General features: G+C 45.5%; 1 protein-coding gene across 2 annotated transcripts in view; it reads left to right on the forward strand.

Annotated features, from left to right (window-relative positions):
- The window catches only part of ZHX2 (zinc fingers and homeoboxes 2), a 67,870-nt gene that overhangs the window by 12,527 nt on the left and 38,624 nt on the right, over positions 1 to 16,719 (forward strand). The window contains exon 2 of one of the 2 annotated variants that reach the window (XM_080583626.1): positions 15,715 to 15,781. The gene's annotated coding sequence lies outside the window, so the exon portion shown is untranslated. Of the gene's footprint in view, positions 1 to 207; positions 15,782 to 16,719 lie in introns of those variants that run through there. The other variant, XM_080583627.1, reaches the window with a different exon arrangement.

Consider the following 16,719-nt stretch of genomic DNA (forward strand, 5'->3'; position numbering starts at 1 on the left):
GGTCAATTCTTTTTGTTACCTGTAGTGCCATTATCCCTTTGTCTGTACAGCTGCTCTTTTCCTTCTGGAACATCTCCCCTGTCATCCCACCCAAGGGCATAAATCTCCTAAGTTTTGGGAGCCCTTTCCTTCCTTCTTCCTTGGTGGTTAGGAGGAATTATCCCAAAACAGACCCTGCTCCTCTCTCAGTTTCGCGTTGAATCACAGGTGAAGGATGTTGCAACATCTCTATTCCTGAGCAGAGGGAGGACCAACGTAATTCAAAGCGCTGTGTCCTGTCCCTGCCAGAAGCATCAGCGGTCAGGTATCGATGATGTGAGAAAGCGCGGTGATGATCAGCATTTCCAATAAGCAGAAGCTTACGGTGTCCTGTGAAATAAGCGGAAGAGGGAAGCGTCTCCGAGTGTCAGCTTTGGGATCTTGGTGTCATAACTTGAACATAGAGAGCCGCCAGCAGCCAGAAAAACTCCAGAAGTGTCTCCTGCACGCTGCTGAGCTGCGGGTGACACTTCAAGGGAAACGTGTGTCTGTTTGCACTCTCAGGCAGATTCCTGATTTCAGCGCCTTCAGGCTGAGGACTGGACCACACTTTGGAGGAAGCTGAAACTCATCATTCATCTTCCTTTTTTTATTTTGCCACTGTGTTCCTGTCATGCTCTGTCAAGATGAAAACCACTGCTCGCATTTTCAAACAGTGGTGTCTGAAGTCTAGCCTTTAAAATGTCGTAGCATCGAAGTGATCACTGGGGTGCCAGTAGGTCACTGGGACCTGTGGTCCTCCAGCATTTTTTACCAAAAAAGACCTCGTTTGTTAGCTAGATCCGTATTTGCCTTGTGTCCCCGGGTGGGTACCCAGGTTTTGAAGTGTTACCTTAAATTGTTATGAAACCTGATGTACATTTAGGTCGATGGGTACTCCAACCAGCAGCCACTTTGGGGCACAGTAAAGTCTTACTCAGGAAAACGTCATCAAAGCCTAAATTAAGAGGAGGAAAGGATAAAATCAGCCTCATAGCTGCAGGCTTATGGGTGGAAATGGAAGAGCTGGTCAGCTGGCTTAAATACAGTGGGTCCTGGTTAAGTCTGGGATGAAGCTGTCCTGTAGGATTTTAATCGCTCGTTGAGATGTGTTAGTTTCTCTCTGTAACAGTGAGCGTTACAGCTTCATCCTGCATGCCAAATCCTTTCCTGAAACAGTGCTAATCTGGAGTTCACAGATCAGTGAAAACTCTCCTGTTTGGCTTTTTAATAAAACCTTGTATTTCACCGCATCAGCATCTCAACGCTTGCTTTACAGCGACTGACAGTCGCTCCCGTGAACGGAGGGGCTCAGCGGGGAAAGGCACGAGGGCTGAACTTTATGTTTTGTAGAACACAGGTTGTAATGCGCGCTGCAGAGTTAGATCGCATCTCGCTGTCTTCTGAAAATAGCTTGGGGTTAAGGCATGCCTACAGCGCAGACTTCTGCCAGCAAAGCTGTACTGGCCAAAAGCGTGAAGAGGTGTGATTCCTGAGTGACACAGCCATGCTGGCACAGCCCCAAGGCAAGGCTTGCTTGCGCTGGGAAAAACCATCCTTCCTCGGCCCTTTTTTTGGCTGGTTTTGCTGCGCTGTTGTGGAAGGTGGGCTCGTTGCAATGGCTCGATCTACTGCATAACGTTCTGACAGCACTATGTGGGCATTCGTCTGTTGCTGAAGAGCTTCTGGTGTCGTGGGGGGTCTTGGTTCCTACAAAATTTTTAAAGGGATGTTTTCACATCCTCCTCAGTATCGGAGGTGAAAGGCACATCTTAATCGTCGCAGGTCCTCTGCTGTCGGCTGTCTTTGGGTGGCTGGTTTTGGTGTCCCTCCGCTCGCTGGGGCAGGGCACAGCAGCTGTTATTCTGGCTGCGCACGACTTAATACTGTATAAGGTTGCAAGATCCAAAAATAAAAAGTGGAAAAATATGCAGACGGAGGAAACAAAGCACCAGTTTACCTCTTGGACAGAGCATCTCCCTTCCCTCTTCCCAGCACAGCTTTACCCCCTGAATCCTGGAGAACAGATAACTCCTTTGAGTTTTTATCACCTACTCCATCTTTCCACAGAGTTTTAGTCTTTGGCTTCCTTCAAGAGCTGATGTTGTTACACTGCTACTGCAGGTCCTTTGGTGAAGTACTGTGCCTTTCTTCCCCCCAGCATTTTAGAGTTACACATTTCTTTGCTTGAGGAAAAAAAAAAAATCAAGGTCGTTCTCAGCGTCATTAGGGAACCAGAGAAAAAAGCAGTTCCTCAAGTTTTTTAACCCCATCTCTTTTTTAAAAAAAATAAAAAAGTGTTGTAGTTTTTTTGGTTTGGGTTGGGTTTTTTTGTTTGTTTGTTTCAAAAAAAAAGCTCCTGATAGCTGTTAGCATATTTTCCATCCATGTGTTTGTGATGCAGAAAAGTTTTCTTAGAAGAATTACGTGCAGAAGCAGCAAGGAATAAAAATGGTATGTACATTTTTCCATGGGGAATTAAAATCTCTCTTCCCATGGCCCTCACTAGGGCATTACCCTCCTGCCTGTCCTTTTCCTTCAGTGTACCCATGTCCCCACATTGCGAGTTACTGTGCAAATAGCTCGGTTTCTCAGTACAATATTGGAGGCTCTGATTTCCAAACAGGTCCCTGAGGATGTGCCAATTGAGTGCGACGGATGGCAAAGGCCTCAGCAGACTAGCAAACCTCTTATTGATGTTTGTTTGTGGTTTTTAATTTACCTGTTACCTTTGGCAAAGCTAGTGCAATAACTCAGTCTGCTGGCATTACCCAGCTAAATTTCAGATCAGATAACGGTGTATTGAGATGGGATTATCAACAAGGAAACATTAAGATCCCCAACTTGGTCTCCATGGGGAACGTGGGTTCTGACTTGAAACAAATATGTGGCAAGGCTGCGACTGTGGCTTGTTTTTCTCCCAGAGTAAGAATGGGAACTGTGTCATCTTTCGTTGTCTTTTCCCTGATCCAGTGAAAATCAGCATTTTTTCTTTCTGCAAAGTAGACCCAAAAATGATTTTGCTACAGCAAATGCAAAGGCGCTACGGAGGAGCTGGGTCTGAAACACTGAAATGTGATTGCTCTCCAGCGAGTTTCCCACATGTATATGCTGGTGCTGTTTGCAGCTGTGGAAAGGAGGGATGCTTGGCTTCCTGGGGCACGAAGTGCTCGTGTTTAGCCCATCCCAACAGATCACAGGGCACAGGATCTCACTGTAATATCCTTAATCACTTCTCATTTCCCTCTTCCACCCGGAACTCACTGTTACTGTAGGGATGCATACAGGCACCTCAGCGCTCAAAAACAACACTCACTATTTTTACCTGTTTATTGATTATTTTTTATTTTTCCTTGAGGCTAAACACTAAAGACAAATAAGTCAATGAGCAAAGCATTTAAATGAATATACAGTTATTATAACTGATATCAGGGCAAAGGAATGCAAACAGGCCAGCGTGTGGCTTGATGTTTTTAGCTCCTGACCCTCCCTCTAGTTTTTTATTTTGAGCACAGGAAAGGGCCAATATATGACCATATGCTTACAAAATGCTGGTTGCAAATGCATTCCAAACAATGTTGTCATAGTAATGATATGTCATGTATGCGTCACGTTTTATCACATCATGAGTGTATCCACATGACTACAAAACTTACTGTGTTTTCTTGTCCTATTCTTTGCCACAAGTATTAAGAATTGTTTCCAGTATACATCTGTATCCATTCCGAATAAATTGGAAATGTGATTTCACTTCGTTCAGTACTGTTGGAAAATTCATACCCTGGAAAATTTGCAAGGGTATTGCAAGGAAAATGTTAAGCGTGTGCTTAAGCATCATTGATGTTGATCAAGTTAAGTGTGCACTTAAGCCTTAGGAGCTATTGCCTCTTTCCAAGCATTGGTCTTAATGCAGGTTCTGAAAGAAGGGGAATTGATCTCTACTTACAAGGTTGTGAAGATGGAAGTGCACCTTGAGGGGAGAAATAATAAGCCAGAGTTGATGCAGGTAATGCTGTGAACATTATCTTGGCTGTACCTTTTCATTTTCCAAAGATAAAATCCTTTCAGCATGATCTAAAGATTCCTTCAATTTTCAAAATAAAAAATAAAAAAATCTCCCCTTGGGATTTGTTTTCCCTTATTTTTCTTGTCATGTAATCGCCTTCGTGTACTTTTAACAAGGTTTTGAAGTTAACACTACTTTGAGGCAGTGATATCTAGGCCAAAGAGGTTCGCACCTCTGTGGTGTGAGTGAGTTCTTGTGATTTTTGGGGAGGGAGGTCTTGTGATCAGGACGTGGAGGAGCAGGCAATCAAGGCTCCCAGGTCCAGATTCGATCTCTGTGGCTTTCCCTCTTGTGAGCCTTTGGCAAATGAGAGAATAATGCAGACTGCATATAACAATCTTTAAAATAGATCTCCTTTGGGGAGAGTGTGGATTAATTAACATTTCAGAGACGCTTTGAGTTCCTTTGATAGGTGTTGCAGAAATGCAAAAGTGTTGTGTTTTTTTTCTTGCTAGACATAGGCTGTCTAAAGGACAGATTTTAATGATGTTGGTTTACCTCCTAAGAGTTCTTTTTCAAACGGAAGACTATTTAGCTTCTTATGTATGTACCAATGTGGAGTTTTACTGCCAGTGTAAGCCAAATAAAATATACAGTGCCTGGACCAAGACTGGATCTGGTACCTTTGCTTCGTGGAGGTTCATGCTGATAATTTGCCACTAGCCTCAGGCCTCTGATAGCAATTTGCCAGATGCTATACCAAGCCTAATTTGCATCTGTATTTACATAAATGCTTTAATTAAAATTATATGCACCGAGCTGAGATAGATCGGCAGCACTGCCTGCTATTTGTTTATGTTCCCTGACAATAAAACCCTACCTTGGCTGCTGCTTACAGATCATACAACCTGACAAGGCAGCTTGAGGTGTGGACTAGAAACTGGACAGATTTCTAGTTCGACTCTACTGCAAAACAAGGAGAGACCTCAGTCTTCCAGAAATAAATTCTGCCTTTATTTTAGCACCAGAAGTGATTTGAACATCTTGATTCCAGCAGTCAGATTTGGTCCAGGATTCTCTAGGTTGGGTAGTGCTGTGTAGACATGATTTGTAGCTTCTTGCAACCCATGTCTACTTTGTCACATGTGAAAAAATGTGAAACCCCTCTGAGTACAATAGAAAAATATTTTAAATACATCTTCCATCAGGAATAAAATGTTTGCTGTTCATCTATGAGCAGAGCATTACAGAATTCTTTGTAGAGGTAAGAGCTCTAAATAAAGGTATTTCTGGGCTCAAGTAAGGTCCTGGTCCTTTCAATGGGACATGTGAAAGCTTGTGGCTGAGTTGGGATCAAGGCAGTGGAGACACTGACTGAGGCTTTTGCGTAGACTCCACAGTTAATCTGGAAAATGCTAGCATAAAAATACAAATAAGTCAAAGCCTGAATTAAATCGAAACTGTACAGTTTGCATTGGCACAGCAGAGGTTGCTCTGGTGACTTGCTCTGGTCAATGTCACTGCCGCTCCACAGTTATTAGGAAATCATCACAAAGTGTCACAAAGGAGACTAATAGCAAGGCAAATTTACTTAACTTGCTCGATACCAGGTACTTCCAAGCCACCATTTCATGTTTTGAGACGTAGTGTGTAGATCTGAGCATCCGCAGTCTGTTTCTCAGGTGACCTGTGGCGACCACCTTGTGTAGGGTGACTTGCCGTGGGACGGTGGCTGAAACTTGCATATTGAAGTTCATGTGCCAGAGCACAGGCATAAAAGGTGGCTGTATTTGTTTCACAGTGGCCTAAATATCTAAATACAGAGGCCATAGGCAGGCTGGGCGGGCAGCCAGGGGTGTGAGACGTGCCGGGCGGCGAGGGGTGTCCAGGCCTGTGGCCACCAGAGATGGCAACTGGGGCCTTCTGGGGGCCATGGCAAGGCAGTGCTTTGTGCTGGGGGAACATGGGAGGTTTAACTGGGAACAATGAAGCCAAATTTCCAATCAGCCTTGCTTTATCTCGTCAGTAATAAAGGAATGAGAATACCTCCCATTTTAAGTCCACTGCCGTGGTTGGATGCTGGTGGTAACCAGGTGTTTCCAGCCTAAGTGGAGCAGGAGAAGGATGGGAATGTGGCACATGGGGTTATTCTGGAGCTCGGGAGAAGAAACTTCTCCCTGTGGAAAGCGTCCTGCTGGAGTAGGATATGTGTGTGGGAGGTTTTTAATTTTATGTTAATATATGCTCTGTAGCAACCTCGTTTGGCAGGGTGGCCTGGTGCTCGGCCTACCCCTCCACCATCCCTGCCGCATCGCCTGGCAAAGAAGTGACAGGAGCCCTGCTCCTTTCCTCTGCCTCGCAGAGCAAGCCCATTGCAACCCCAAAATGGTCACTGGTGGGAATCTGAGCCGATATCCCAAGTTTTTTACCTCTACTTCTCCCAGGATGATCTTAACACATTTTGCATGAAGTGGGAGCCAGGGAGCAGAGGAACACCATGTGCAGCCCAGGGTGGAGAGAAGTTTTTTTTTGAAACCACGGTATCTCTCTGATTTTAAAATTCACTACTAATGCTTTGAGTTTACCAAGCACTGTAAGCTGGCCATTAATCAGCCAGCCTTGTCACAACCTGTACATATTTTAAGAATTGTGCCAACTGTTACTGCTTCAGTGATACCTAGAGATTTAGTGGAGAGAAGCCTGGCCTAATTTTTTCAGCGCAGCTAAGGAGGCGTTTTCATTTCCCTGTTTAGTGGGACTCTCCCCAGCCTTATTTTTCAAGGCATTTTCTTTGAAAGATTGCAAAGCTCAGAGCAATCAGTTAATGCACAGTGGAAGGCAGAAGTCTGGGTGTAATATAGCAACAATTCTGCAATTAGACGTGTATTAAAAATTGCACTTCAGCATGGCTTGGTTGTGAGCAGAGGGGCAGCCTGTCCCAGAAGACAGCGATCCAGCCCCTTGAGCTTATCGCCAGGAGGCAAGCAGGATTTGGAGAAGCACCTCCTTGGGTGAGCCTCCTGAGCAGGAGCTGCATTCATGAGGCTCCTCAGGCTGAAATGAGAGATGGTGGAGGTGGTTCGAATAAAAGTAGATGGAGCTGTAGGTGCTGGAGCAGGGTGGAGAGCACGCGGTGTGGCAGGGAGGTGCTTGGGAGAGGGAACCACCAGCCTGGTGTTGGAGTTTAGTCATTCGTGTATCAGAAACCGTACATCTGTTAGGTTGGGTTTTGGGTTTTTTTTGTGTTACACAATTGCTGTGGTGGAAACTATTACTCATCTTTCCATCTCAACTCTCCAGACAAGGAAAACGGAGTGTAAAAATGCAACCCTGACAGAGCTTAGGGATCCATCCTGATGATCCTCTAGTGCCAGAGTGGTGTCCCAGAGCCAGGAAGGAGTTGCTCAGCTGAGTCAGATCCCTCTCAAGCTCCAAGTCACAGTGCGCGTGCAAATGTCCCCACTCGCCATGTGCCTGGATCCCTGCAAAACCAGGTCTTGCCAAAGCGTGTGCCCAGCTTCCAGCGAAAGCAAGCTTGCTGATCAGGCTCTTGGGCAACATTTAGTTATTCCCAGCATTGCACCACCAACAAAATATGCAAAAAGCATCTCAGAATTAAAAGGACTGCGTCCTGGAAAAGCACTTGAGAGCCAGTTCATTAGCTCTTTGTTTTTACCAGGAGTTAATTAGACTTCCGAAATACTTTATAATTTTTTTTCAGCTGTCATCTGGAGTCGCAAGCAATTTTTTGAGTCACTGCTCCTACAAACTGTTACCTGTTGCTAGGCATTGTCCTAGAAGTGTCCCTTCTCCATTTCCCACCTATTTGTGCAGATAGAGTTGATAATTCAAGACATCTGCAACAGGTCACCTCATCCTAAATCAAAATCCAGCTTTTTTGTCACCTGAGGTCAGCTCTTATTTATTATTTCTATTACAGAGCACCTCAAGACAGACATTGGGGTTGATGAGACAACATAAAGCAAAACTGAAGAGTGTGCCAAGTAGTTCATAACCATGGAGCAAGACTTGACAGAGGGCAGAGAAATGGAGAGATAAATTAATGATAAAATGTGTGTGTGTTTTTCTTGTGCTTTCTCACGTCAGCTTTTCTACACATTGTCAGCTAAGTTTTGTACATGTAACAGCAAAGATATTAAATAGTATATAATAAAAACAGAAGCAATGTGGGAAAACGGCATTTACTGAATTTAGAAATTGATCCAGATGCTCTTTTGCTATTAGACTTTTTTTTTTTTTTAATCTACCTTTTTGATTTGGAGTCACCCAGCAAAACTAATCCTTGGCTCAGGTGGATGTTTGGCTTAAGTTCTGATATTCTTTTTTTCTTCTTTTTAAACTGAAAAAAAAAAAAAAGCTTAAAAAAATGATATGGTATTTGCAGAATCAATAGAAAAGCTGACCCAGATAAAAGTGTGCAGAAATTGGTTTCATGCCCTAGAACTTTTCCTGCATGCTTTTTGATGCAATGTATCTGATCCTTCAAAAAGGAGGTAACACAGAGTGATCTCAGCAGCTTTGAAGAATTGTTCTGGAAGAATAACAAGGAGCACCAGAGAAAGGGGTGTGCATGTGTGCTTTTTTTTTTTTTTCCCTTGTTAAATATATTGTGAGAAGGAAGGACTTAATGTCATGTTGCAGGTTATGTTGAAAGATTGGATAAATTTTGTATGAAATCCCTTTTTGTCTGATTTTTAAGTGGTGAAAGCGTGTTTCTCCTGAACAGCTATTCACAGTAGGATGTGAATTGCACTTTATCTTCCTTGGTTTGAACCTTTTCCTACCGGAGTATGTGGCAAAGGCGTATTTAAATAGTAGCTGGATTTGCTCTCAGAAATGTAATTATGCCCTGGATCCTGAGTCAGGTAGAAGGCTGTAAAAAGCATCGGCTGCTACTGACATACTCCAGCACAAGACTCCAAATCTTAATTTGATTCAAATACAGCATTTAGATCTGTGGAAGTGTATAAAAGCTCCTGCCTGAATGTATGTCTAAAAGCTCCAATGTCTGAACCTGTCTTCCTTTGGCTTCCAAAAATGCCTGAGGGTGTTCGGAGGTGTGGACCTGGAGGTGTAACAAACCAATGTTCAATACAGCCGTCACTGCCATGAGGGTGATAAGTGGATAGGACCAATTTGTGGGGCTGAAAAATTGGCGGTATGTGAGGATAAATTTTTGTTCCATCTCTTTGTGTTCTCTGCTTAAAAAAAAAAAAAAACTAGCTGGAGGGAAAGGATGGGCCCCAAGTTACTGATTCCTAACAGAATACGCAGATGCAGTGCCCAGGCTGTGCTGGGTATTGCCCGGATGGGGGGAAAAGTCCACAAAAGCAACTGCTGCATGAGTTTTCCCAAAAGCCTTTCAGTCCTAGGGGTGAGCAGAGCCATCAGACCCTCTGAGCGCCCACCAAGCCTAGGGGAGCCACACCAGTACAGGGATTTGTGCTGCCAGAGGATGCTAGCCCTGTTAAGCTCGTCTTTCCCAGAATTTATTTTTTTCCCTCAGATGCTGTTTTTTGGTGCTTGGTGTGTGCAGGCTTTCTGCTTTCCACAGCATTTCTGCAAGGCATTGAGTGCAGGGGCACTGATGTGCCATCACTGGTGCTTCAGCTGCAGCTTCCCAGATGTTGATACATGCTCTTACTGAAAATAAGAGACTCAACAACACCTACTGGTGCTAGTTTTCAACAGTAGATGAAACGCAAACACCGTTACTTGAAAGGAGTGAAGTGATTTCTTGCTTTATGTTTACACCCTATGCTCATTTTGTTTCTCGTACCACTTTTGCACTGACGGCTGCTGTGTTTGGCAGGAATTTGCAAACACATCGATGCTTACAGCCAAAAGTAGGAATGGTCTAAACAGCCGGAAAAGGGAAACCCCTTCCTCTTGTATTTATTTTTATAGCAGCAAAATGTAGTTGCTGGCTGGCCTTGGTCTGTTTTTTGTTGTTGTTGTTTTGGTTTGTTTTTTTCCCCCCTTTTTTCTTTTTAAGTTGCCTTTCTTTTCTTTTCAGCTTGGGAGTTGAGGGAAACAAAGGAGGAACGAATTAAGAGCAGGAGAAAGAGTGTCTGCTGCATGGCTGAGCCTCATTTGGTGAGGAAATCAGGCTGAAACTGGAGAGACCAGGCCAAATCCAACAGTACTGGGTGGCTTTAAAATGTGTCATTCTGACGGTGAATCGAAGTGGTGAAAACAGCTAGCGATGTTTCTGGCTGCAGTCTGATTCCAATAGGTTTGTACACACAGGGAGCGATGCTGCTCGCCTGCTGTCGGCATCATTTGCCGTGCGTTCCTGTGGGATCCCTGCTATAGGCAATCTCGAATGATAACCCCTGTCCTTTCCAAATCGGCACGTGTGCTTAAACCGTAAGGTCAGGCATGCGTTAGCGTAGTTTTGCTTTCTGTTCACTTCAGTTGTCTTTTCTCTGTTGATCTTTTCCTCTTTAGCACTGCCATTGTTAAAAGCTTAAATATTCGTGGAGGGTAGGAAGGAGCGTGTGGTTCTTGGCTGGGTCCCCCATGTACGACATTCTCTTTGTCTCTAAAGCAAACTCGCTTGATGACACCTGGATGGATCTCAACACCAGGGCTCGGCATCCCTTGGAGTTGAAAACTGAGTAGCGGATTGATAGCGTACAGCTCATTTGTTTAAAACTCAAATAAAAATTACTGCCGTACCTATGCTGGGCAGCAAAAGTGTCCTACAGCAGTGCTACTGTAGCAACCACTGTGTTGGAAAACAGTTATCAGTCGTGGTTTTGGCAGAGGAGAGTTGGACAACCGCTTTCCAAAGGCATTTATTACTCTGGGCGAGCCTTTACTGGCTTGTCTCAGAGGTAACTATCCAGAGGGTGGCAGTCTGAAATGGAAGGGGTAAGAGGAGTAATGTGAAATAATTTAACTCTACTAAAAGCCAAATAAATTAATGATGAACTTTCTCCTGGCCAGGAAGCATTCTGCTACAGGACATCACTGAATTTTCTTACACAAACATTCTTCTCTTTGCTCTAAAGCCCTTGCTGCCAATTTAAAATAGTATACGAAACTGAGATTTCTCACCCTTCAAGAAAACGCTTTGATTTGTTGAGGGAAACTAGGAACAGTTAAGAAAATAGAAAAGAAAGTAATACGTCTTTCTCTTGTGCTGACATCCACAGCTAGGGGATGTGTTGAAAAGCGAATGTAATCGGCTTTGAGCAATGCTTTCCCATTCTTCTTCATTTGGGTTCAGTCCTTTGGTTCCCACTGAACAACACGATGGCAAGGTGAGGTGCAAAGAGGCTGTATGACCTGAGTGGAGACACGGCATGGATCAGGACCTTGTGCTTGTGACTGTCAGGCTGCCAAGGTGGAGGGGTGCCTCGCAGGAGCCTCCTTCTCTGCCCGTGCCATGCCAGAAGCTACGGCAGCCTTCCCGCTCCCAGCCTCACCTCCGTCGCACCCGAGGAGGCTGCGGAGCCCCTGCTGCGTATCTCACCGTCCCTTTCAGTGCTGGGGAAGGGCAGCCGAGTGCCCCGTGGGATAAGGACGGGGTTGCTGGGGATGAAGAGGTGCAGGGACATCCCCAGGCACCAGTCGCTTGGTGTGGCACGTGGTGCATGTGCTTACGGAGACCTCCGGGCGGTTCTGTGGGGTTTTGTTTCGTGGTTTGGTGGCTGTCGTTGTTTTAACGGCCTTTTCACTGCATATTCAGTTATTTGATGGAAACTCTGGACTTTTGTTATGGGTTTGTCTTAGGGATAGGGGTGGGGATGGTTTAATTAAACTCTACGCCGAACCTTCCAGCTCTGCATTCATTATTTGCACTGCAAACAGAAAAACTGTGAGGTGGTCTGGTTTGGCCCATGGTAGGACTTTGGCTACGCCAGGAATACTATCTGTGTGTTTCCATCCCCATGTCTTTGCTCAAACTGTGCTATTCTTACGTTTTTTAAGCACGTGTAGATCGTATGGGCACACACAAGCTTTATAAAAGTGGGTAGAAGTGAAGGATCGTCATGACCACAGTCTTCCCTTTCGTTGAGGGTCCCCAGACCTGGGTGAACGTTGGAAGAGGAGCTCCGCGGAGGAGCAGCAGCACACAGCAGTGCCCCGCCAGCCAGCAGCTGCTGGGGAGCTCAGGACCCGCCAGGATAATGGGAATTTTCAGCACACCGAGACAGACAACTTCCAGGAAAGCTTGTATCTGCTAATCATGCCATAATAACAGTCTGCAATCTCCAGGCTGTAAACCACCCATTTCCTACACAGCTGTGAATATTTAATTTGATAGAAGGCATTTCTATTCTAGTGCTCAAAGTAATGCGGCTCACTGAGGTTGTAATTTTTATCATGGTAGTTTTTTAGGGAAATCTAGATATAAGCTAGACGGAAAAGTTAATAAATGCCTATTGGGATACAGACACCAGGGGGTGAGGAGCTGACTTGGACTTCATTGTCCCATGGCCTTGATGTCTTGGGCAGGGCATGGCCAATAGATGGGGGAAGCCAAAAGCCACCAGGCAGATGGATGGATGAGGACTCCTCCCCATTGCATCTCTCTTACCCAACCCTTAGGACCCCCCAAGCCTGGCATTTTGGGGCAGCCAGAGATGGGAGCGTGGTCATGGGTCACCAAAGCCTCGTGGGGCTGCTTGGAGCTGGTGGAGGGTTGGCGTTGGAGGTGTGACCTGCTCCACGTTGATGCTTCGGGCAGACTGGCAGTGGGGATTAAACTACCCAGTTGGCATCTTTCAGGAAAAGAGGTTGAGGAGGAGTTTGGGTTTTATTTTTCTTCGACTCAAGTGCAGCTGGGGAAAGCAAGTGCTTTCAGGACTCCCAACTCCATTTCTCTTTGTAAAGTGTTCTTTTGCAAAATTGATAATTTCCTTAGGTTGAAAGAGTCTCAAAGGAACTTTACTGTCAAGCTGCAAAAAAGTACAGCTATTTCTCTTCTCTGCCCTAACGGCAGCTCTGGATTTACATTTTAGTTCACTAAAGATATTTCAACGATCTGTTTTTTGGGGGGAAATCTCTTGCGAACAATGAAAAATAATCCCATTTTCAGGTGGTTACCGCTGTGATGTTTGGGTTGCAGAAACCTGCTGATGTTCGTAGAGTGACACACTTTTTGAAGTCTTTCCGTTTATTTGTGGTTTTCTGTTTGTTGTCGTTGTTTTGACATGAGATGCCACTCTTTTTTTTTTTTTTTTGGAAAGCATCCGGAATGACGAAGCGGGGCTTGGGGCCGGTGGTTGGGTTGTGCCTGCTGGTTGGCAGGCGGAGAAGGAGGGAGCTGGAGTTGTCCTCCCTAGGCTGCAGGCCAAGTACAAGCACACGGAGGCGATTCCTGTGAGTCAGGTGGCGCGTGGCAATTCACAAACCACCGTCACCTGTTCCGTACGGGTGCTCGCCGGGACACCACGCTGGAGCCAGCAGATACAAATCCCTCCCGTTCCTGTCCGTGACCACGCAGCTGTGTACGTGGCACGCGTAGAAGAAGGCAGGTTGTGGTTCGAGGGCAGTGTGGCTACGCGTGCACGGGTGCCTGCCTGCGGACGGGAGAGATCTGTTCTGCCTTCGCCTGGTCCCGTAGCTGCGACATACTTCTGCGAAATCACGTTTTTGTGGAATGAGTGCGGCTTCCCCTGACCTGAGCTGGTTTGGAGTAACGCAAGAAGCATTTCGGGAGCAGCCATTCAGGTGTAGCTGCCCGGGCAGGGGAGCTCAGGCTGAACAACGCTGGGCAAGACCTCATTTCTTTGTGTTAGCCATTACCTACCGGATGCAAAAAAAAATATTTGGCATTTCTGTGCAAAATGTGTCGTGACTACTTCTTCCACAATCGCCTAACTCCAGACTTTCAAAAGCAGTAGCAGATCTCCCAGAACCGTGAGGTTGTTTGTAAGATCTGAGATATGTGTGCGTGTATATGTATATATGTATATTACCGGCTCGTTTCTGAGCTGCTGTCTTAAATCATGCTCTCATAGCCACGAGGGGTAGAAACTTTTTCCGTGAATTCCGAAGAGGATTGCGTGGTGCGGCACAAGAGTGAGGGACTGGATTTAATCACCCTGGAGATTTCCTCTCGCTTTATGTTTCCTAAAGCTGGGATCCTCACAGAAACTTCACTAGCTGAGTCTTTAGGAAAAGCACCAAAAATTGTGAGGCTCATTATGCAGTCCCAAGAAACGATGGCACTTTATATAATGTATTTATTTCAACTGACTCTCTAACCAGAGGTTAGAAATGAGGCTACTTAGTGCTACAGGCAATTTTGTTGGTGGCTGAAAGCATTTTATTTGTAGGGGCGGTTTTGGTCCTGTTGGGAAGACATGGGGCCACGTTTATGCACTGGACACAGCACTGAAAAGGCAGGATTTCAGAGAGTGGATTCAGTATAAGATAACCAGAATAAGCCCATTAAATACAGAAACTGCTTGGCACCAGGATTGTAGCCCAGGAGGGGAGAATTGGGGGATTTTGACCCAAAATTCTGGTGCCCAAGCAGGTTCTGTCCCTTCAGCAGGTGGAGGTGTAAACATCAGTTTCTGTTACAATTCAGTGAAACTCGTATTTTGCCTTACTTTGAGACGGAGCAAAATGGGAAGCAGTTTCCCTTTTATCTATGAATAAACATGCAGCTTCTTCTATTCTAAGCTCTTAAAAAACATTTTTGGTTGTGTAACAGCTCCTGGCCTCCCAGCTCCTCGAGTAGCTCTGATATCCCTTCAGGAAATCAAATAGTGTCTTCCTTTGAAAAGAGCCAAAAAACACCTGACCTGCTGCTGGGAAGGAGCGAAAGACTCCCAAGTTATTTCTTTCTAATTTGCCGTCAGGTTTTCCAGCCAGCCTTCCTCTGTCCAGATAACACGGAGAATGTGAAGTTTCGAGCTGAAATTCCTCAGCTCGAGCTGAAGATGCAGGCGGTGCCGTGGGCACCGCTGAAGCGATCGATGAGCTGCTGTCTCGCGAGCAGGGTGTTTGGCTGGATGTACTGCTTTTGCAGCTGGATGTATTGCTTTTTTTTTTTTTTTTCCTTTTTCAGCCTGGTCCTGTGACCACTTATTTTCCCCTCACCTTTTCTTCGCAGCCCCTCAGGCAGGGTGTTTCTCAGATGTGTGTGTGCACACATGCACAGCTGCTACTGCCAGACCCTTCCCTGCCAGCTCTTGGGGGGGGGGGGGGGGAAGGAATATATAAAAAAGTAAAGGAAGAAAAACCAAAGAAAGCAAACTTTAGCTTTAGGACCCAACAGGTGAGTCCCTTGAGGGAGAAGGGTGATGAGCCAGACACATTTTGTCGGAGCTCCCAGTAGCCAGAGCTGGTTCTGGCCCATGCCTGCAGCAGATGTGTCGTGGGTATTTCCAGTCCAGCAGGGCAGGAGGACAGGGCATCCCTCTGTGAGTGCTCCCCACTGTCGTTTTGGCCTCAGAAATGTGGATTTTCTTCTTCCCAAGAGGCCCCCGAGGTATGTGGTGTTACCGTAACGTGCTGGAGCACCAAACCTTCACGTGATCTTGGTGGTCAGTGGACAGCGCATTGCTGCAGTTCCTGTCAGTCGGCATTCCCAGGTCCCATCAAAAAAACTCCTTGTGGGCAGAGAGTGGAAGGGTTGTTTGCTGTTTTGCTGTTTTCTCCCCATTTTTTTTCCTGACTTACAGAACTTTCCCCCTCTTTTGTAGGTATCAAGTTCTGCTCGCCTTCTGAGGTAGAAGTACTGAATTCACAGGATGTAAGAAACACAGTGCTGTGAGTAGCTGTTTTATTTCTATTTTCCTTTTAAGTGAGAACCCCAAGTTTGCTCAAACAGAAGGAAGCATAAAAAGAATTTTTTTTTTTTTAAAAAAAGAAAAGACGCTTTTAGAACTGTTTACAGCAAGCAACTCCAGTGCTTTGGAACCAGTTGTGTGTCTCTGGCACCTCTTTGCAGCCCACAAAATATAGTCAGCATTGTATTACCACATAGGCTGAGTAATTATCTCACTACAGATACGAACCACATGAATGCATTTAACTATGAATATGGTCAGCAGAATGGACCATTAGCACCATCTGAAGCTTGTTTGTTATTTTCAAGCCCTACCAGCCATTAAAAGACAAAACGTTGCTGGAGAGTTGAGGCAAGGAATTCCTCAGGAAGAAAGCCTGCGTGTTTTGAAAAGGGAGAAGAACATGGATTTGCCGTGAGGTGCTTCTTGAGTACGTGTGTGTACAGCTTCCCAGCCCTGTCACCAGAACACAAAATGATCCAGTATCTAGCTCTTCCCTAATCTGGTCAAATAACTTCAGAGACACTTTTACACTGCATGAGGTATCTGCAGGCTTGGCTCCCTCTGTTGCTCCAAAGCAGTTTGGCCAATATTTTATGGAGTTGGACTCGATGATCCTTGTGGGTCCCTTCCAACTTGGGATATTCTATGATGATGAGCATATACACATATATTTAAGCAGCAGCCACACCGTGGCTTTTTCCCCTGCATTGCCAAAGAAGCCGGGGCTGGTTTGCAGCTCCTGAGCTGGAAGAGCTGGGGCTGCACAAGACAAAACTTCCCGTGCCTCAGTGCAGCTCCTCCAGGCCGTGGGGGAACAGGGTTCAGATTTGAGTGTTTGGGTACCACTGCTCCGGGCTTCACTGCTTTTCTGTAAGTTTTCCTAGCAGAGCAGCTGTACAGGGGTTGGGGTTTTTT

This window comes from Anser brachyrhynchus (genome assembly GCF_964034855.1).
Source record: "Anser brachyrhynchus genome assembly, chromosome: 2".
NCBI lineage: Eukaryota > Metazoa > Chordata > Aves > Anseriformes > Anatidae > Anser > Anser brachyrhynchus.